Here is a 22,131-nt window from a genome sequence, read left to right as displayed (position 1 = left end):
TTAGGGAATAATCAATTATGTATCCCTTTAACCAAATAATGAAGAAGGAGCTAGTTATTTATGGTCAATGTTTAGACTGAAAGAGGATGCTCTAATTACAAGATGATTATTATTTTCTCATTGGTGCTGATCTGCCTCATTAGCACCATAATCCCTTCCCTTCATCTTACAGACTGCTGGTAACCTTTCCGATGACTTTGATATTCAAATTACCCACTTAGGGAAGGGGCCTGTGGGCCTCTGAGCACTTCCTGGGAGGGGCCGAGAATCATAAAATATATTCATTCTGTCCCATGTACTAATGGCAACACAATTATTTGAGTGAGGATCCTCATGTACCCAAAACACTGCACAAGAGTGGGGTATGAAGAGGTTTGGGCGGCCTGGACAACTACCAAAAATTAAGAGAGAGAAAAAAGGAGGGAGCACAAAATAACTCAAAGAGGACTAAGTAAGCTCAGCACTCACAGAAACTGGGGGGAATGAAATGGAGTATTCAGGAATAGAATATGTGTGGCTGGCTGGAATGTTGGAAAGAAGCACTCCATGTTGCAACCTTTTTGGCCTGAGGGCCTTCTATAGTTTGGCCCCAACTCTGCCAGCTGAGCTCCAATATCAACACACACACACACAGAGAGAGAGAGAGAGAGAGAGAGAGAGAGAGAGAGAGAGAGAGAAGTCAGACCATTAGTCTATCAAGGTCTGCACTGACTGGCATAGGCTCTCCAGAATTTCAGATGAGAGACAGCCCCAGTCCTACCTGGAGACCTGGAGATGCCAGGGTTTAAACTGGTGGCCTTTCCCAGGCAAAACAGATTTTGCACCTCTGAGCTTTGGCCATTCCCCAAGGCCCATCTTTACATGCAAATAGGCCAAGTGCATTCTTAAGATTCACACATGTACTTTGGCCCCCAGTCTCAGCCAGCCAAGAGACTGTGACTGTTGGATGCTTTCTGCCACCATCACTTTCAGGGAGTGTGCAAGGACTTCCTGTGATTGTTTGTTTCCTGCCTAAACCAATTAAAATTATTTACAGTGAGGCAAATCTTGCCGATTTAAGAGTTGGCAAAGTGCAAGTCTATAGATTTACTTTGAAATAATTGCCTTATGCTACATACGATATTTGATAGAAAGTCCCGTGGGCTCATTTTATGTTCATCGATCAAGGCAGCTTGATTTATAAGCTCTTGGTCTCTCATATATATATATATACACACACACACACACACCCCTATATCTATATTTATACAACCTTCTCAACAAATAAAGGAGATAGGCTGATCACACGCCATGAAGTGGGCTCACAAAGTGCTTTTTTTAGGGCATTAAGTAAATCATAATACATAAACCTTTGCCAGAGTTGGAGGGGAAAACAATAACACCATTAAAAATATTGTTAATCTTGTCAGATTTGTAACTTGGCACCTGCGCTTGGTTAGTGGGAGGTGAGGAGGGAGGAAGGAATAGAATAAGTTGACAGTGATAAAAGTAGTGATTTGCAGTCTTCAGAATGGGAGGCATCTAGAAGTGATCAAGGTTAGGGATGTGGGAGAAATTGGGTTTAAAAACATAAGGTCGGTCAACTGAATCAGGCCATATATAAATATACTGTTGTGTATATTTGGTGTGTTTGGTGGGGTCAGTCTAGATGATGCTCCCAGTACCTTCCAACTGCCCATTTGGGCAATAAGTATTGGGCAGAAAGAGAGACCCATGTTCTGCTCAGGCCCTTCCCACCAGTGTCTGCCAACCTGGGGGTACCATAGGATGAACCCCAAAATGAATGTGGTCCTTGACTGCAAAGCAAAAAAACCCACAACAGTTCTCTACCCCCTGGTGAATAGGAGTGCAGCCTAGGATTATGTTTCTAATCAAGATATTGATTATGTCAATATCTTCGGCTCACAGGCAGAGGTACCTGGCCTCCCCCGAGGCAATTGAGCGAGATACTGTGTGTTTACCGTCCGTCTGCGACCCCGGCAGGCTAGGTAAACAAACCGGCGATCCTCCTCAAACGTGAGAAGAACACACCCTCCTCCTTCTCTCCCTCCCTGCATTCTCCCCAGGGAGGGGAAATGAGACAGACAGGAGTCCTTTCTACATGTTTTATTCCTGTCACTCAACAGTACATAGAAATGCGTCTGTTCCCTTCAGACTCCATCAGAAGAGTCACACACTCCTCCCCTGTACTTCCAGTACAGGTCATATGACACACTGAGCTAACATCCGGTGCTCAGTACAGAGAATACAGTACAGTCGAAAACTTCCTGTTTCCTCCTGGGCTGGAACATCTTTCCTTAGCATGTGACTGAATGTGAGCGTGACCTTACCTGTTCAGGTAACAAAAGGACAAGGCATGCAGCACACACTCTCTCTTTGACTTCCTCCATCTTTGGACCAGATTTTTAGCTAGAAATGCTTTCAACCAACAGAGGACACTGGGAATATCCCCATATGGGAAAGATCCACGTGTATATATCTGTAACTAAGTCTGCCTTCAGGGATCCATCTGTGAACTGATGTGAGTAAACTTCTTTTATATACTTTAAACAAGATTGTGGCGTGTTTATTCTTTTAACAGGGAACCTAACAGTGAGAGGCTTACATAAGCCTGCAACCAGCTATCCGCTGTGTATGTTTAAAAGGGGAATGTAAAACTCTGCTAAGTAAAAGAACTTGCTAGCGCAAGTTATGAAAGATATTAATAAACAATATATCCACTCCTGCCTCCCTGAACATTCCCACACCTATCAAGCCTTCCCAGTGAAGGTAGATAGCACAGAAGGTGTAGAGCAGGCTTCCCCAACCTCGGCCCTCCAGATGTTTTGAGACTACAATTCCCATAATCCCTGACCACTGGTCCTGCTAGCTAGGGATCATGGGAGTTGTAGGCTAAAAACATCTAGAGGGCCGAGGTTGGGGAAGCCTGGTGTAGAGGCAAAGGAAGATCAGGGTGATTCATGTGGACTCCAGTGGTACCGGTGAAAACAGGACTGCCAGAAGTGATATCTCTGCTCTGAATGGTTGTCAGCTTGTTAGGAAGTATACAAGAACTGGTCCTGCAAAGAGCAGTGTCCTTAAGGCCAAAACCAATTTCTCATAGGTTCTCTTCCACTGTAAAAGAAGCTTCCATTTTCCCGCCTCATTGAGAATGTCTTCAGAATTTATTTAGTATTCCAGCCATTACTAGGTTCCGTCTTATTTAGTTATTTGACAAATATAATTTATGTACTGCTTAAATGCAAACAAAAACCCTCCAACTGGTTTACGCAAAGAATAAAACAATGCAATGATCAGAAAGAAGCACTTTATAAAAACCATATGAAACACCAACGAACACCCAAAGATAAGCTAAAAACCATATTAAAACACATGACAACATTCTACATATCTGGATAGGCATTACCTAAGCAAAGACATTTTTGACAGGTGTCAGAAGGAGAACAACAAAGGCACTTGCTTACCGTCAGTAGGCAGGAAGTTCCAGAGTTCCACTAAAATAATGTTCTTTTTACAAATGTGGAATGAGTATTATGTAACACCTGTAGCAATGCCAGTTCTGCTGCCTTTGCAGAACTTTGGATCACTAATCTTTGACTATTAGTCAAATAGTCAAATTAGTCAAATTAGTCAAATTAGTCAAATTAGTCAAATTAGTCAAATTAGTCAAATTAGTCAAATTAGTCTTAGTCCATTCATCACCTCCCCCCGCCCTCCACTCCATTAATTGATGAAGAATGGTTGAGGGCAGGCACCCCCAACCTTCGGTCCTCCAGATGTTTTGGACTACAATTCCCATCATCCCTGACCACTGGTCCTGTTAGCTAGGGATCATGAGAATTGTAGGCCAAAACATCTGGAGGGCTGCAGGTTGGGGATGCCTGGTTGAGGGGAAAAATGGGAAAAATTTGTTGGCACAAGACTTAAAAAAAAATAGTCCTTCCACACTGGCTTGCTACCAGCTACAGTCCCATGCATAAGACTGCCAAATGCCCACAGTTTAACAAAACTGTAGAATTTTGTCCTCTTTGAGGATTGCTAGATTTGGAGATAACGCAGCAAGAAAAGCAATCTGGCAGAATCAAATGCATTATTAATCAGTAACTGTGTAAGTTGCAATAAGGTCTCTCTGTGTGTGGCACAGCTGATTTGTACCACAGTGTGCATGCACGCAAGCACACAAGCACGCACGCAGCACCACACACAAAAACTACATTTTCACAGAGGTGGCTTTTTTGCAAGCTTGAGAGATGATAGCAGCTTACATCAGATCAATGCTAAATGTGTCTTTGCATGCTTTTAAAAAAATATGCAAAGCATCAGCTGGGCTGGGTGATAATTACCAGACCTGGCACGGAGAGGGAATTTAACCTTCTCCTGCTGTGGTTTCCTGAGGAAAATGCCTCCTCTGAAGCTCATATTACCATTGGGAGAAAATTCCCAGTTGGCATCAGTGGGGGATTTTCCACTCAAAATACCAGCTTCAGAAAAGCGCTGCTTCCTTTTCTCAGAACCACAGCAGGGGAAGTTCCCTTTCTAGCCTGGTCTGATCCTGTTAATTATCTCCCACCCCAGCTGATGCTCTGCATTTAAAAAAAGCATTTTAAAACAAAAACATAGGCTAGTTGCATTTAATGCCATACCTAGGTTAGCCTTGTTAATTTGTAGCTGAGCTTCAAAACCACGGACGCTCTGCTCATAAGCTTATATATGGCACTATATAAGCCATATTGAAGGCTATAAGTCAGGGGTCAGCAACCTTTTCCAGCTGTGGGCCGGTCCACCATCCCTCAGACCATGTGGTGGGCCGGACTATATTTTTTGGGGGGGAAATATGAACGAATTCCCATGCTCCACAAATAACCCAGAGATGCATTTTAAATAAAAGGACACATTCTACTTATGTAAAAAACATGCTAATTCCCGGATCATCCACGGGCCGGATTGAGAAGGCGATTGGGCTACATCCGGCCCTAGGCCTTAGGTTGACTACCCCTGCTATAAGTGCATCAAGCTACTATAAGAGCTATAAACCACCTATAAGACCTATAAACCACCTGGGAAAGCATGATTACCTAGGGTCAAGAGTGCCTGACAGATGGTGTGCAAACATCATTCACCACTAGCCTATAGTACACTGCTAGTAAACAGCAAGGGAGAGTATGCAGTGCTTGGGAAGACAAATGTATAATATTGTTCTGATGTCGAATTTCCAGCATTCCTATGATGCGTTGCTCCAAGATAATTAGAGAGGCAGCTTTTGCAAAAAGTAAATCAAATGGGATTATGATGAAAGCTCTGAGCAAATGATATATATCATTTAAAACCATGAACACACCCTGATGATAGAGTTCAGCCTTGCCATAACTACAGAGGAACCTCATTCAGGGAAGAGGAGGAGGTCTCAGAAGACCTCTAGTGCCACTGTCACAACTGAGCAGCCGAATTTACCCAGTCCAAAAGACACTTTGCCTGACCCCCTTGAAACCTTACGTACCATACCTAGTCTCTTGTCGCGACTCTAGATTCTCCTCCTTCAGCTCCAATTGCCTACGAGTGGAGGTGGTGTTGGGCTCGGAAATAAGTTTGTAGTTTGTAGAAGAGAGCTAGATTGGAAGCTTTGATAACAATGGTGCACTCAAAGGGAAGGAGGAGAAATCAGAGGACACAGTGTGCAATAGGACACAGCAGATTACTAGGAAGCGGAAGGAACTGCCTGAGAGGGGATAAACCGCACAGTATATGCATTTGCTAGGATACCAGGTCTCTCTTGGTTTTGGTAGCTCTAACTGAGAAATGGGGCACTTCATCTCAGGGGACAGATGTGAAACTCTAGGCTTCTCCACGGGCCATTGTGACTTTCTCCAGGCAATACCCCCACACCACTAGCTCTGCTCACACTGAGTGCTTTTGCCTGACTAAATTTTGGGCTCTATAAAGATGAATGAGTCCTTGTAGAAGCTCCTGACTTTTGTGTGGCTGTGATGTTGCCTACTGTGCAAAGATGAGAATAGCATCTATTGCTCTGACCACTTTTGCTCCTGGGTGAACCCACACTGACCTTTAGCTCTGCCCACCACTGACACATGACCCCCTGAAATGTTGCTCATGAAGCAATGATTCCCCTAACATGAAAAAGTTTTCCCACACCAGTGCCTTAACTTCCTTGAGCTTCAGTTCAACCTTGTTCCAGGTGATCCTAGCTTCAGCAACAGCAGTGGTGGTTCAGCGGAGAGGGGTGGTGCTGCTTACTTGACCTTCCATTACTGGAATTTCTGTAGAAGGCTGGGGCAGCAAGGAGGTTGGTGCAGTGAAAACACACTGGCAGGGCCAATCCAGCCCTCCTGCTAGGGAGTTTGCACTGCACTGACCTCTCTGCAACTTCACTTCTCATCCTCTCCCTTCTGGCTGCGCAGTGATGGGAGATCAGCATCCACCCTACTCAACAACAGTTCTCCTTTGTCCTGCTCCCGGGTACTGGGAATTAATGAGGAGCACATAGCAGTGGGAGAGTGGACAGGAGTCCCAAGACTAATGGCAAGATGGAGAAAGAGAGGAAGGAAAATTAGGGCAACTGAGCATGCTATACTTAGTGAAAAGGATATCGGAGCATTTTCACTCAGTGGAAGCTGGGGGAATTGACTTAGATGAGTACTATTAAAAGCAGCCATTAAGGCCTCGTTTTCTGCTCCATACATTTGCCCCCAAGGAGCGTAAACTTGCATCCCAGGCATTTGCACAGTGGTCTGATAGGTCTTCATTGACCTTAGTAGAGTTAAAGGGGTCACACGGCTGAACAGTTCCTGAGCAATTTTTTTCCAATGTATTAAGCACAAAAAAGCTTCATTCTAACACCATCACACATGTTTATTCCACTGACGCATCTCTACTCCCTCCCCCCTCACCCAAAAAGAGCCATGTTTATTTGAGCAAATGTTGTTCTCCATGTAGATACACGTTTTCTCCTGTGTGTTCCCCACAGGAATTTACTCTCAATTTTCCCATCATAGACAAGCAAGTCATAAAACAAAGTGGTCCACTGAGGCATCTTAAAGGAAGAGTTTACACACAGGCCTGAATCTCTGAAATGAGGAAAGAGGCTAAGGAAGATTCCTCCAACCTTCATTTTTGCTCTTTGTATTCTGAACTTAATAGCACTGCAGAAACAATCCAGTTCAAGCTAGTTGCACCCCCAGTTCAGCTATTGCTTAACACCTTTATAAATACCCTCCAACATTTCTCAGATGAAAATAGGGACATCCTATTCTACATCAGGAAGCTTCTCCCACATTTGATCTTGCCGCACACATACATCAGTCACCTTGAGCCAATGACAATCCCTCCGCTGAACCTACCTCACAGGATTGTTGTATAGAAAAAAATGTGTGAGGGAAGGGATCTTTTACAACACCTTCCACAGATAAATAGAATGAAAAAATTGTTTCAGTGTAAGTTCCTGTCAGGGAAAAAGATGGGAAATAATAATAATAATAATAATAATAATAATAATAATAATAATAATGGAAACTATGGGAATGACTGAAAGAGGACTGAATATTATATATAGATTATATGGGAAAATACTGTAAGAAGAAAGGAATTATAACCACTTGAACAAACACAGCAGTATATGTGATAACATGTGACAATATAAGGTAATGAGAATAATGTAGAAGAATAAGAAAACACAGTTTAAAAAAAAGATAGTAGATAGGAAACCATGGGAAGAGTGAAAGGGAAGTAAATGTAAAGATGTATAGGAATTAAACAACTTGAAGGAAATTAGACATGATACCATTATTATATGTTCACGTTTTATATTTATGTTATCGTCTTTATTTCCGTTTTGTGCATGAATATAACAGAGTAAATATTGATGGCAAGATATAACAGAAAAGCAAATAAAAAGCTCTAAGCCCGGCTTCGGCTGGGGAGGGCAGGATATAAATAAAATTTTATTATTATTATTGTTATTAATAATAATATGGAAACTATGGTAATGATCAGGAACATAGCAGAGAGTTAATCCTACTGAACTGAGTGGGATGTACCTCTGAGTAAAAATGCTTAGGATTGCCATGTAAGACTGCAGAGTCTTTACCCAGTTACCCGGGAGTAAGCTCCATTGAATACAGTGGGACTTCCTTCTGAGTAGACAGGGTAAGTTTACATTTACAATAACGGAAAGGTTTCCTTTAAAAAGAGCTGGCTGCTGAAGCAATGCAATTACAGAATTTAAAGTGGATTGATGACATTTTCCTTCAAAGGAAGGACTTTGTATGCCAGCACCATTTCTTTCATTTGGTGCCGGGATTTTATTTTCAGTATAATCAGGATTCCATTTTTGCACCTACATACACACCCACACACCACTTTTAACTGTTCTCTAAGATGCGGAGGGGAGGAAAAGGGAAAACCCGGGACATTCCAGGATCAAATCAGAAACTGGGATGGCTTTTATAATTTGGGGACTATCCCAGGAAAATCAGGACACTTGAAGGGTACGAGTGCTTGAAATGGCCAAGTTCGCTGCTTGATCCATGACTAGTCAAGCCAGATAGCCAGAAGGTATATAACTGAGATTATATGTGATCACTGCAGATGGTGACGGCAGTCCCGAAATTAAAAGAAGCCTGCTTCTGGGGAGAAAAGCAATGACAATCCTAGACAGCATCTTAAAAAGCAGAGACATCACCTTGCCGACAAAGGTCCATATAGTTAGAGCTTTAGTTTTCCCAGTAGTGATGTATGGAAGTGAGAGCTGGACCATAAAGAAGCCAAATTGCCGAAAAATTGATGCTTTTGAATTATGGTGCTGGAGGAGACTCTTGAGAGTCCCATTCTTAAGGAAATCAGCCCTGAGTGCTCACTGGAAGGACAGATCCTGAAGCTGAGGCTCCAATACTTTGGCCACCTCATGAAAAGAGAAGACTCCCTGGAAAAGACCCTGATGTTGGGAAAGATGGAGGGCACAAGGAGAAGGGGATGACAGAGGATGAGATGGTTGGACAGTGTTCTCGAAGCTACCAGTATGAGTTTGACCAAACTGCAGGAGGCAGTGGAAGACAGGAGTGTCTGGCATGCTCTGGTCCATGGGGTCACGAAGAGTCAGGCATGACTAAATGACTAAACAACAGCAACATATAATTGAGATATACACTGACAAGTAGGCAGCACATTGTCATTCCTATATCCTTTATCTGTGGGGGTAAATTATGTCCCTTCTGACAGATGTGCATAACTCCAAGGCCAAACTGTTTCTTTGGCTCTGCTTTGTCCCAAACAACAGGTTTCAATGGGGGGTGGGACGACTGTTCTGGTCACATATGTGCTATCAAAACTTCCATATACTGGTCCAGTATACCTGAAGGAGCATCTCCACCCCCATCATTCTGCCCGGACACTGAGGTCCAGCGCCGAGGGCCTTCTGATGGTGCCCTCACTGCGAGAAGCCAAGTTACAAGGAACCAGGCAGAGGGCCTTCTTAATAGTGGCACCCGCCCGGTGGAATACCCTCCCACCAGATGTCAAAGAGAAAAACAACAACCAGACTTTTAGAAGACATCTGAAGGCAGCCCTGTTTAGGGAAGCTTTTAATGTTTAAAGGACTATTGTATTTTAATATTTTGTTGGAAGCTGCCCAGATGGGCGGGGTATAAATTATTATTATTATTATTATTATTATTATTATTATTCCATATGGTGCCTCCTAGAGAGCCTGTGTACAGATTGGAGTGCAAGACTAGGACCTGATTCAAAGGTTCAAATCACTACTCCAGCCATGAAGCTCATCATGTCACCTTGGTCCAGTCACTGTCGCTCAGCTTGGCCTACCTCAAGGGGTGGTTGTGAGGAGAAAATTGAGGGGGTCATTCATGCATGCTGCCTGGAGCTCCATGATATGTATATGCGTGAGTGTGAGTGTATCTCCTTTCCCTTTTTAAAAATCAATATTTTACAAGCTTCACGCATTTTTAGCAAAAGCGCATTCCCTTCGCAGTTGTGTTGCATGATGGGCTCGATAGTCATAAATTGCATAGCTACTTAGTCAGTCATGCATGCTAGAAAACATTTTGAAGATTAAACCTAGCATTATAGCAGCCTATGTGAGCCCAAACAGAATCCATTGAAGTAATGCACACATTATGTATTCAAACAACCCACCAGTAGGGAAAATAAACTTTGCTGTGGTTTAGTACTATTTTAAGACTCACCGTCTTTTTTGCACATTTCCCTCCTTACCAAGAAAGGCCTTATCAAATAATAAAACACTGCTTTCTTTGCTGAGGATTTATCTCAAAATACATCCACTGCGCACACACAGATAGCTATAGGAAGAGTTAAAGCTACTCAGGCGTGTTTTATGGGCTCTCCCCTACGTCTAACAATGAAGGAAACAAGGCTAGCCACAGCCAAACATGCATAGGCAACCTGCCGTAATAAAGCAGAGTGTGTGAAATGGAACAAAACAATTTTGAGGAAGGAACAAATTTTCCGTTTCATGCATCCAAAGGGATCTGCTTGGATTGCCAGAAGACCGGGGAGTGTGTGGGTGGGTAGAATGAAATGAAGCATAAAAATGTTCTTCCGGTATAATATTTTGGAATTAGCTGCCCGCTCTTGCATTTCCAAGCATGCACACACAAGGAAAGAACAGAACAATATGAGAACTGCATGAGAAGAGCATTCCGCCTCCAATAGCGATAAGAAAGATGGTTCCACAGAGGATGGCGGGGAGAGACACGTTTGATGAGCTCAAACATGGGTAGGTCAGAGACAAGTAACCTCAGGCTTGGGGTCAAGACGCGGCCCTCCAGATCACTCTGTCTAGCCCCTCAGGACTCTTCCCAGATGTCAGGGGCTGGACTGAGTTGGAATGGTGGGAGCCGCTGCCCCCTTCTCCTGAACTTTCCCAAAGGCAGGAGGACAGTATTGATTTAGAACAGTGGTTTGCAGAGGGACATAGTCCAGACCGGAAAAGCTGGGAAATACTGGATGAGGAACAGCTAGAAGAAGGAACACCAGGAGAGACACAGTTGGCAGATTCAGTGTCCTTCTACAGCATTCCTGATCCCCCTTCGTCTAAGACTAGATGGGCTTTGAGAGTGATAGAACAGAGAGCTCAGCAGCTACAAACTCAGATTACCTGATACAGGAATGTCATAGATTAATGGGGATGGAGGGGGGTGAACCTTTACTATGAGCAATGTCATTTCTAGAGAGATATTCGTTCCTTTGTCTCTTACTGTGATTGTTAAATAAACTAACTGGTAAGAACTCTCCTTTTGTTTGATCGATTTACTGCCATTGGGGGAGGGATCCGATTCTGCGAAGCCTGACACCAGGACATCCCCACCTGGTGCGGATATATATGCCAGTGTATATCTCAATTATATGTTGTTGTTATTTAGTTCCCACCCACAGCAATGCCCTTTATCAACCCTGCTTTGCATCCACCATGCGTGTTTATGCACAGGGGCAAAGGAAGGCTAACCGGCACCCGGGGTAGGGTGTACGTAGCATCACCATGCATGCATAGTACTTAGTGGCGGCATGCATGCTGATGGCGCCACTGGAATGGCGTACAGACAGAGGCAGGATCCTCTGCTTGCAGCTGCAATGGTGGCAGAGGGATCTTGCCATTGTACGTATAGTGCTTGACCGGTGGCATCAGCTACGTACAGCACATGTGCATGCACTGTATGTATGGTGTGCACACATGCACTGCCGGGCAGTTTGTCGACGCTGACTCTTGAGCTCTGGGCGGATGGCGTGGGATCCCTCCGCCACCACCGTGAGAGGAGGATTCTCTGAACATGGCTGCAGCACGCTGCCACCTGGAGGGGCCGGGGCGAGCCCCCAGTGGGGTGACTTCTTGTCACCCCCCCTTAGAGATGGCACCTGGGTCAGACCGCCCCCCACCCCCTTCCTCCACCACTGTTTATGCCCAGCTGAAACATGTCCCTGAACTCTGAAAATGCCTTTTGCTTCCCTATATGGAGGACAGTGGCGTAGTGTGGGGGGTGCAGGGGGGGCTGGCTGCACCGGGCGCAACATCTGGGGGTTAGGGTTAGGGGGCGCAAATCCATGGATTAGGGGGCACAAATTACTTGCCTTGCCCCGGGTGCTGACATCCCACGCTACGCCACTGATGGAGGATGTGAACATACCGTATTTTTCACTCTATAAGATGCACCAGACCATAAGACGCACCTAGTTTTTGGAGAAGGAAAACAAGAAAAAAAATATTCTGAATCCCAGAAGCCAGAACAGCAAGAGGGATTGCTGTTCTGGCTTCTGGGATAGCTGCGCAGCCTGCATTTGCTCCATAAGACGCACACACATTTCCCCTTACTTTTTAGGAGGGGAAAAGTGAGTCTTATAGAGCAAAAAATACAGTAATCACAGAAACAGAATTGTAGAGTCAGAAGGGACCCAGATGATCTCCGGGTCTAACACCCTGCAATGCACCCTGTTCTTATGGGAATTGGACCTGCAACCTTCGTGTTATCAGCACTGAGCTATCCTAACATGCCTGTTGTATGAATATTTGCTTCTCTCTCCCCTTTTGCTTCTAGACCTGCCAACTATTAGCAAATAGCACCCGGAAAGTTTAATAGAAGGGCTAAAGTGGGTTCTTAATCCTAGATTTGGCAGCCATCCAGCTCAGCCCATGTCTGTTTCAAGACATGTTTAAAGGGGGGGGGGGATGGAGCCCTAACAGTCCCTTTTGTCACCTGGCCCCCCTCCCAAATGATGTGTTTCCTGCTCTCAATGGGCTTTTTCTGACTGCCATTCAACCCCTACCACACATATTTTGCCTCTGGCAATCAAATATCTCTTCTTTCCCTAGATAATTCCACCTAAAAGCTATCAATAAGCAATCTCCATGCATTTCCCCAACTCCTTAAAAGAAAAAAGAAAAAGCAGCCAACACTACTGGCTATCCCCAGCTCTTGTGGCAGCAGATTCCCATTTATCTGAGTGTTGTCTTGTTTCTCCATTTGTCCCTGACTTTGAAACATGTCCTCTTTTAGGCATCCTCACAATCTTTGTCGCTGGGATCTTTTATATTGTGCACCAAACACAATCAATGCCTGCTTGCTCTGAGTCGCACCATGACTCATTTCTATTATGACCCAGACATCTTTTTAAGAACTTGAGTTGACAATCATGGAAATATAACAGCTGAGACTGTCAACGGCACCACTACAGGTTTGTAGGATTGAAAAACTCTCCTTTTTTTAATCTATTCAAAATAAACTCCAGAAAGTACAGTCTGGCATCTTAGAAAGCTGTATTATCCATTATAGAGTCTGAGAGTGTGTATGGCAGCTTTAATGACACATCATTTTTGATGGGAGCAACACAGTCCATCCAAAGGGAGCAGAATGCAAAAAGGAAAGGAAAATAAAGGAAAAAAAGGTTCAATCTCTTTTGTAAGTTAACTTTTTACCTTCAATATTAGGGATGTGGAGAATCATGTATAGAAATTTCAGTCACCCTCTCAAAACATTTTTTCCCCAGCAGGTGGGCTTGAAGTGATGTGTTCTACCCAATGCCTATGCCAATCCTCTTACATCTGTACTCAGTAAAGTTGTGGCCTGATTCTACCCCAAAACACTAGTTGGCATGCCTCTTATTCTTGGAGTTGAGGTAGTCCAAAGGACAAGGGAGATACCTTGCCATGCAAACCTCTGTCTTTTGTATGATTGGAATGTAGCTACTACATTCTTGCAAAGGAAAGAATCGCATCCTTTGATCTACCCATTTTTGCATAAGGACCTGACCACCACTGCCATGTGGAATGTAGCCCTTGGGAATGAGCAAGGTTAGCCACCCCTCTGTTAAGGAAATTGCTTCCTTTTTACATTTTAACAATATTTTTCTGCACTGGTTTCTTTAAAGGAGGGAGGGAGGGAGAGAGAGACTTCACTTTTAAATGAAAACTGCAAAGGGTGGTATTCATTCAAATGAGACCCACTGAAATTATTGCACCAAACAAAGAGTACAGTCATACCTTGGGTTACCGACGCTTCAGGCTGTGCAATTTCGGGTTCTGCACCGCACCGAACCCGGAAGTACCAGAATGGGTTGCTTCTGGGTTTCAGCGCTTGCGCATGCGCAGAAGTGCTAAATCATGCTTTGTGCATGTGCAAAAGCACCAAATTGCAACCTGTGCATGCGTAGACGTGGCGCTGTGGGTTGCGGATGGTGTGGGTTGCAAGTGTGCTTCCTGCATGGATCATATTCGCAACCCGAGCATCCACTGTATAGATAGCTTAACTGAATATCACCCAAACAGCAGTCAGCTCTGTCTTCTGAACTTACAGCCAAGAACATAATGGGCTTTACTAAAAGCACAGACCCTCAAGATGGCTGTAGAGTGCAGGCCACTGGAGAGATAATTTGCAACTGGATAGCTCAGTTTAGTTAGAGTGTGCTGCTGATAATGCCAAGATTGCAGGTTCAATTCCCATATGAGACAGCTGCATATTCCTGCATTGCAGGAGTTTGGACAAATGATCCTCAGTGTCCCATCCAACTCTACAGTTCTATGATTCTATGAAAGTAAGGATACAAGCACCCCTTGACCACATCAAAATCAGCTAAATATAATCACAAAAACCCTGCACTGCACCCACCAAGATCTTCACTGATATCTCCTCTTTCATAATTTACAAACGCCATTTCTTTTCTCATCAGTTGATGGGAAATGGTAACACCTTGCTTCAAACTAGGACAGCATCAATCTTTTCCACATAATCAACTCTCCTCCATCAGCTGGATGAGAAAGTCCCAATAAATTGACCAAGCTCATTCAGTTGCCTCAACTGCTTGCACCGTGGAGAAGAGGCTCCCTTTGTTACTGCAAAGAATGCCAAAGATTATCTTTAAATGTTTCATAACATTTTGTAGACAAATTATCTAGGCTGGAAGTTTGCTCGACTGGAAATTGTATATAAAGATTCTCCAACTTTGTTTTTTCTTGCAATCCTGTTTAATGTCACTCAGTGTTCCTCTGACATTTCAGGAGATTGATGAGTAGCCAAATATCCTTGTATGGAAATATTCCATCTCAGTGCTCTGACTACAACTCAACATGGTTGACAAATGTGGCCTCCTTTGGATCATTTACAAAATCTATGGTCCTCTTTTTAAATTGGTGGTACCATTTACTTTTTTATGAGCTTTGTAAAACAGTTTTTTATTGGCTTTCAATAGCTAGAATTAAGCGAGTATGTGGGTGGAGTTTCAGCATTATCTTTTACTGGGTTGGAATTGGATTGTTTATCTGTATATAAATACAACCCCGAGCACTGAGGTTGATATGCGCTGTAGCTTTCTTTTAAGCTTACCTTGAAGATTGTAAAATACTCACCCAAATGTTCAGAGTTTACATGGAAAACAGCTTGTGCATGCGCACGCTCAGTCAACACAGCACATGGAACTTGTGAGTGGTGCTTCACCTCACCCTAGATCAGCCTTTCTCAACCTGTGGGTCCCCAGATGTTGTTGAACTACAACTCCCATCACCCCTAGCTAGCAAGGCCAGAGCTCAGGGATGATGGGAGTTGTAGTCCAACAACATCTGGGGACCTACAGGTTGAGAACCACTGCCATAGATGCACAGAATTGTAGAGTTGGAAGGGACCATGAGGATCACTAGTCCAACCCTCTGCCATACAGGAGTCTCAACTAAGGCATCCATGACAGATGGCCAGCCAACCTCTGCTTAGAAACCTCCAATGAAGGAGAGTCCTCCACCTTCTGAGGGAGTCTGTTCCACTGTTGGAAAATTCTTTCCAACGTTTTTGTCTGAATCTCATTTCTTGTAATGTGAAGCCATAGAATCTAGTACTCATAGAATCACAAAGTTGGAAGGTATCCCCCATCTAGTCCAGCCTCTGCAATGCAGGAATCTCAACTAGATTATCTATGACAGATGGCCATCCCACCTCTGCTTATAAACCTCCAAGGAAGGAGAATCCACAACCCCTGAGGGAGTCAGTTCCACTGTAAAACAGTTCTTATCATCAGAAAGTTATGCCTGAAGTTTAGTTGGAATCACCTGTCTTGTAACTTGAATCCATTGCCCTACCCTCTATAGCAGAACTTCCTTTTCTTCTTGATGCCGCACAATGTCCAGAAAAGGCTTGTGTTCTCAGTGGGATGGGAGGGGGATAACCCCCTCCCTCCACCAGCCAATTACTTTCCATCGCAAAGAGAAGCCAGTGGGATTCAAAGCATGCCAAACTGCACCAGGAGTCTTCACGCTAATCATCAATCACTGCATTATTTTGCCTTTTGAACAATCATTTCCTCAAATGTGAAGTGCATAATTGGCACCTGTGATTACTTTAAACATAGCTACTGATTAGCACTGAAGAGATGGGGAACCTCTCAACAGCCAGCTGGTCACATAGCAGATTATTGTCTTAAATTGTGCCTCAGTCCTAAACCCTGTCCCCGATGGCTGAACAATTGGTGCATGGCTGACTACTAGAGCAGGCAAGTGGCCAGCACTTTGGGGCCGGTGAGCACATCTGTAAACTGGAGAACCCTTTGCAATCCACACACTGCCAGCCACACTTTATCCATTATTAGCTAGCACTGAACTTCACATTTGATGGGTACTTTACAAATCCACTCTGGATGTGAATTCTTAATTTGTAGGCGTCAGCCTGTTTAATTCTAGACTTCACCATGGCGGGGAACCCTTTTGTCCCAGTGGGCCAAAACTAAGCAACCAAGCAGGATTGGGACCAGATCATGCTTTATTTTTAAAATACCCCCCCCCCCCATTTTTCAACATAAATTCCATACATTCCATATATTTTCCATATATATGATCCTGGGATTTTTTTTCCCCAACCCCTCGGACTTCCCCCCACCCCATCCCCTGGCTTCCAAATTTAACCTTATTTCCTTGCATCTAATTATATTTATCCATTCTATTTATTATCCTTTCTAAACATTAACTTATATTTACTTCAAGAATGTTATAACAAAGTTATAAAGTTTCTATATAATCACTGTGGCTTGTAAGATATTCTATAAATGTTCTCCATTCTTGATCAATTTTTTTTAATCATCTTTCCAGATCATGCTTTCTGCAGGGCTCCAGTGTATGAGATAATTTACTATGGGGAACTCTCAGGCAGGTCCACACCAAGCAAGATTTGCACACACAGGTCCATCAGCTTTTCTGCAGGGAAAACAGATACACAGCTGTCCACTCTACATCCAGCATCATATATGGCATCAGGTGTGGAGTGAGTGGACACGGTTTGGTGAAATGGTACCCTGGACCAAATGGGACTTTAGCTATTCCTGCTTTCACTCTTGTGCTTTGTTGTTGGTCCCCTCTCCCCCAGAAGTATCTATAGCCTGGAACAGTGGTGGCGAACCTATGGCACACATGCCAGAGGGGGCACTCAGAGCCCTCTCTGTGGGCGCACACACCGTCACCCCAGCACAGAGTTCACCAGACATTAATTGTTCAAAAGCATGCCAAATGCAAACTTTTACCTTTCAATAAAAAGTAGTTTGTATCATTGAAAGCTCTGTTACTGTGTTTTTCTTTTAAGACAAAAGAGGTTAATGTATGAGTTGTTGTTTTTCTAAACTAAAACCTCAGTATTCAGGTTAAATTGCCATGTTGGCACTTTGCGATAAATAAGTGGGTTTTGGGTTGCAGTTTGGGCACTCGGTCTCTAAAAGGTTCACCATCACTGGCCTAGAAGGTGTTGTGTGTGTGAAAAATCTGATTCTATAAAGTTAAGATGATTTTATTTTCCAAATCTTCTCTCTCTCTCTCTCTCTCTCTCTCTCTCTCACACACACACACACACACAGCATTTCCCTCACAGACAGCCAAAGTGAATCATTTGAAGACTGCATGTGTGGTGAGCCAGCATGGTGTAGTGGTTAAGAGCGGTAGATTCATAATCTGGTGAACTGGGTTCGCATCTCCACTCCTCCACATGCAGCTGCTGGGTGACCTTGGGCTAGTCACACTTCTTTGAAGTCTCTCAGCCCCACCCACCTCACAGAGTGTTTGTTGTGGGGGGACGAAGGGAAAGGAGAATGTTAGCTGCTTTGAGACCCTTTGGGTAGTGATAAAGCAGGATATCAAATCCAAACTCTTCTTCTTCTTCTGCATGGATGCCATATGTCTTGAATAAACCACATGTACCAGAAGCAGCCACCACTATTCAGTACTGAAATGATCACATGAACCCTGCTTGCTGTTGAGCTATGCAAGGTAATAACATATAATATCAGTGTCATACTTATTCATCAACATTGAAATCAATCCTTAGTGAAAGAGAAGCCACTCCGGGCAGGGGGAACTCCAAATCAGTATATGGAATATTATCAGACTTTGGGGGGGGGAACCCCCACTAGTCTATTCATCTTGGCTAACTAAATGCTTTTGGACAGGCTAGTGAGAAAACATCCAGGGTATTATTATTTTTAAAACCTCTACATCATCAATCATGATAGTGGAAAATCAAGCAAGAATGTTTCCCAGCTCCAGCTTGCAAATGTTCATGACAGCCTTCGCCACGCTGTATTAGTCCGATTTGATCATGTTGCCCATTTGCTGCGGATCCTGTTTTTAGTGGCGCTTCCACAGAAATGACAAGCAGTGCTCATATCAATATAGCATTCAGGCAGTGATTGCCGAGCCTTATGTTCCAGAACATCAACATGAGCAAAGGGGGGCGGGGAGGGCAGGATGACTCACTGTAGCAAAGATACCTTTTCATGGCAGATTTGTGCAAAGAAGCCATTCACACAAAATGGACGACTTCCCCCCGCCTTTTTTTGAATGATGGAAAATGTAAGACAAGTCCATGATGCGCCAACCTAATAACCAGTGTTTTTTCTTTCTTCAGGGGACACTCAAGGGTACGCAGTACCAGCACCCCTTCTAAAAAGTGTGACGCAGTGGTAAATTAATCAATGCAGAGTCGTCTTCATAAACAGAATAAAACTTTTACTTGAGAAAATAAAGTTGTTCATAAACAGCATTGTTAAAGAGCATGCACAGAGTGCTCATAGCAGCTACCTGACTCTTCACAGAGGCACAGTGTTAGTTACTGATTTACAGTCATACCTCGGGTTACAGATGCTTCAGGTTGCGTTTTTTCGGGTTGCGGACCGCCAAAACCCAGACGTATTGGAATGGGTTACTTCTGGGTTTCGGCGGTTGTGCATGCGCAGAAGCGCTAAATTGTGCTTTGTGCATGCACAGATGCACCGAATCACAACCAGCGTGTGTGCAGACGCGATGCTGTGGGTTGCGGACGCTGCGGGTTGCAAAAGTGCATCCCACACGGATCACGTTCGCAACCCGAGCGTCCACTGTACTAGAGTCCTGGAACCACTCTGTCTGCAACAACACAACACACACACTGGCTGATACACACACACACACACACACAGAGAGAGAGAGAGAGAGAGAGAGAGGCTGGCTACTTTTATAGGGAGAATGAGTCATCACTCAAGATGAGTCATGAGTCACAGTGATTTAGCAGTTTGCTGTTCATAGCAGTTAGCAGACTTGAACGATTGTGTAGGCCTTGTAGGCCTTACTGCTTCTGCTCTCAAGAACCTTTGTCTCATGACACTTACTGTAACAACTTCATGGTGATAACTGGCACCTCTTTTTCTAGAAAAAAAGCACTGATAATAATGAAGTTTGAAGTATAAAAATGACTTATACTGCTGGCTCCCCATTGTCCTCAACAGACAGCAGCTCCAATTGCCATTAGCATCCAAGCTTCAAAACAGGCTGCTAGTTCCTCCCAGAGTAAAAGTGCATGCATGGAAACCCACCAGACATTTTACTGATCCCACAAATCTCCATATCACTGACCAGAATAACCTGCCTACTGGCAGACTATCTTTGTGTTATAAAGATGTCTGTAAACATGGCATGAAGGCTAGCAACATCCACCCTGTCCTGTGGGTGTGGTCACGTTGTAGATGACCACAGTGCCTGGAGGCAGACCGTCAGACTATGTATTCACTCCAGTGACCAGAAGAGGAATGACCATTGGAAGAAGCACAGAGACAAGAAACGCCATAGAACATCTGCAGCAGTGCAACCAGATGCTTTCACCTGCCCCAGCTGCAGCAAAACATGTCTCTCCCTTATTGGTCTCTACAGCCAGAGCAGGCACTGGAACCAACGGCAAACTCCTCCATTGTCTCCTGAGACAAACAGATGCCAACAAAAGCCCCACAAATTCAGAATAAAAGAGGGAATTCTTCATAGACCTACAGGGGGAGTTGGAAATGAAGCAGTGGCTTCATAGAGAGTAAGAGGGTCTAGAATGATTAACAGTGAAAAGGAAATCATACTATTATTACATAATAGATAATACAGCATCATATGATGCAATTGATCTTTTTTTGTTTGTTTTATACAAGTTATATTTTATTGTGCATCAGGTTTATTATATTGTAAGGTAGGTAAAGGTAAATGATCTCTGGACAGTTAAGTCCAGTCAAAGGCAACTATGGGGTGCACCGCTCATCTCACTTGAGGCCGAAGGAGCTGGTGTTTGTCCACAGACAGCTTTCCAGGTCATGTCACCAGCATGACTGAACCGCTTCTGGCGCAATGGGACACCATGATGGAATTCCAAGCACACGAAAATGCCGTTTATCTTCCTGCCACAGTGGTACCTATTTATCTTCTTGCACTGGTATGCTTTCGAACTGCTATGTTGGCAGAAGTGATGCAGGTGGCGCTGTGGTCTAAACCACTGAGCCTCTTGGGCTTGCCAGTCAGAAGGTTGGTGGTTCAAATTTGCACAATGGGGTGAGCTCCCTTTGCGTTGTCCCAGCTTCTGCCAATCAATTACATTGTACCCCACTATAGGATTATTATTTTAATGAAGAGCAGGTTAGAAATCCAAATAAATAAATAAAATAAGGTGGGAAGCACTGCCATATTCTGAAGCCATGACTAGTAGTCACAAGTTTTCAGGCAAGGAGTCTGAATCAAGCCACAAACCCCGCAAAACCCTTTGCTTTCTCTGAGATCTCAGAAGAGGCAATCATTATATCCAGAAGCTATTTAAAAGGTATTGCAAATCATTAAATCAGAGTTGAGGAGTCTTTAGACCTCACTGTCTACCACTTGGAACTCTTCCCAAGGTACACACACCTTTCCTCCCCTCTGGACCTGCACTTTAGTCCAAGCTTTTGTCAGGAATGTGTATTGAGCTCTGATAATGCCTCTTCCTTGTCTGGATGAAGGACAGAGAGCAGGTGTGTGGATGCAGAAGTTCTCCTATGGCATGAAACTATCATTTACAATCCAGTTGGATGGGCAGGGCATAAAAGTAAGTAAGTAAAATAATAACTCTACCAAATATTTGTGGGGAATTGCATATTGACTGAGTAGGTAAAGCCCAGGTGAAGCTCCATTTTATTGAGACTGGGCAGACTGGGTTGATACCAGGTCTCAGTGCCACCTGTGTCTCCCTCCTTGGTCGTCTTCTGACTGGCCATTTTGCACCAATTCATATATGAAGGTGCTTCCCACCTAATGCCTGCATTGTAGCTCATCAGGCCGCAAATGGACACTTCACTAGAGGTTATTCCAATCCACAAGCAAGCAAAGAGGCAACAGATCAGATCAGTCCACTTGAGAAACAAACTGAACAGATTAATTGTCAAGGTCGGAGAATAAGTACTACGAATCTACAGTTCAAATAATATTGCCGTGGTAAATAGCATAGGTTGGGCTGCCTATCAGAGAGAAAGCACTGATGTTGCACCAATTGTGCTTGGATTCATTTATTAAGAATAATATACATAAATTAAATAATTATGGCACGCATCTTGCTCACCATGACTTGATGATATATCTGAGCTACTAAATTTCTGAATTTTTTTTAAATTCTCTATTGAATGAATTCTTACAAGTGTAGGTACTCCTCTCCCCTTTCCACCTTTTGCTTCAGCTCACATGGCATTTGCAGCTTGGCTGGTAATATATACCTTCTCTGAATGTAAAATAACCCCCTCTGTCTTCCCTCCCTTTAACCATCTGGGTCCTGGCTTGCATATTATCCATGCAGGAATTCTGTTAAGCAGGAAAGATAC

The 22,131-nt window shown here is 43.8% G+C and overlaps 1 protein-coding gene across 4 annotated transcripts in view; it reads right to left on the bottom strand.

The window, feature by feature from the left end:
• Positions 1 to 22,131, bottom strand: part of DCC (DCC netrin 1 receptor) — a 964,956-nt gene that overhangs the window by 507,721 nt on the left and 435,104 nt on the right. The window lies entirely within an intron of this gene.

The sequence above is a fragment of the Podarcis pityusensis genome (genome assembly GCF_964106645.2).
Source record: "Podarcis pityusensis genome assembly, chromosome: 11".
In the NCBI taxonomy this organism is placed as follows: domain Eukaryota; kingdom Metazoa; phylum Chordata; class Lepidosauria; order Squamata; family Lacertidae; genus Podarcis; species Podarcis pityusensis.
Note: the sequence above shows the minus strand (reverse complement) of the source record. Positions and strands in the feature narration are given on the sequence as shown.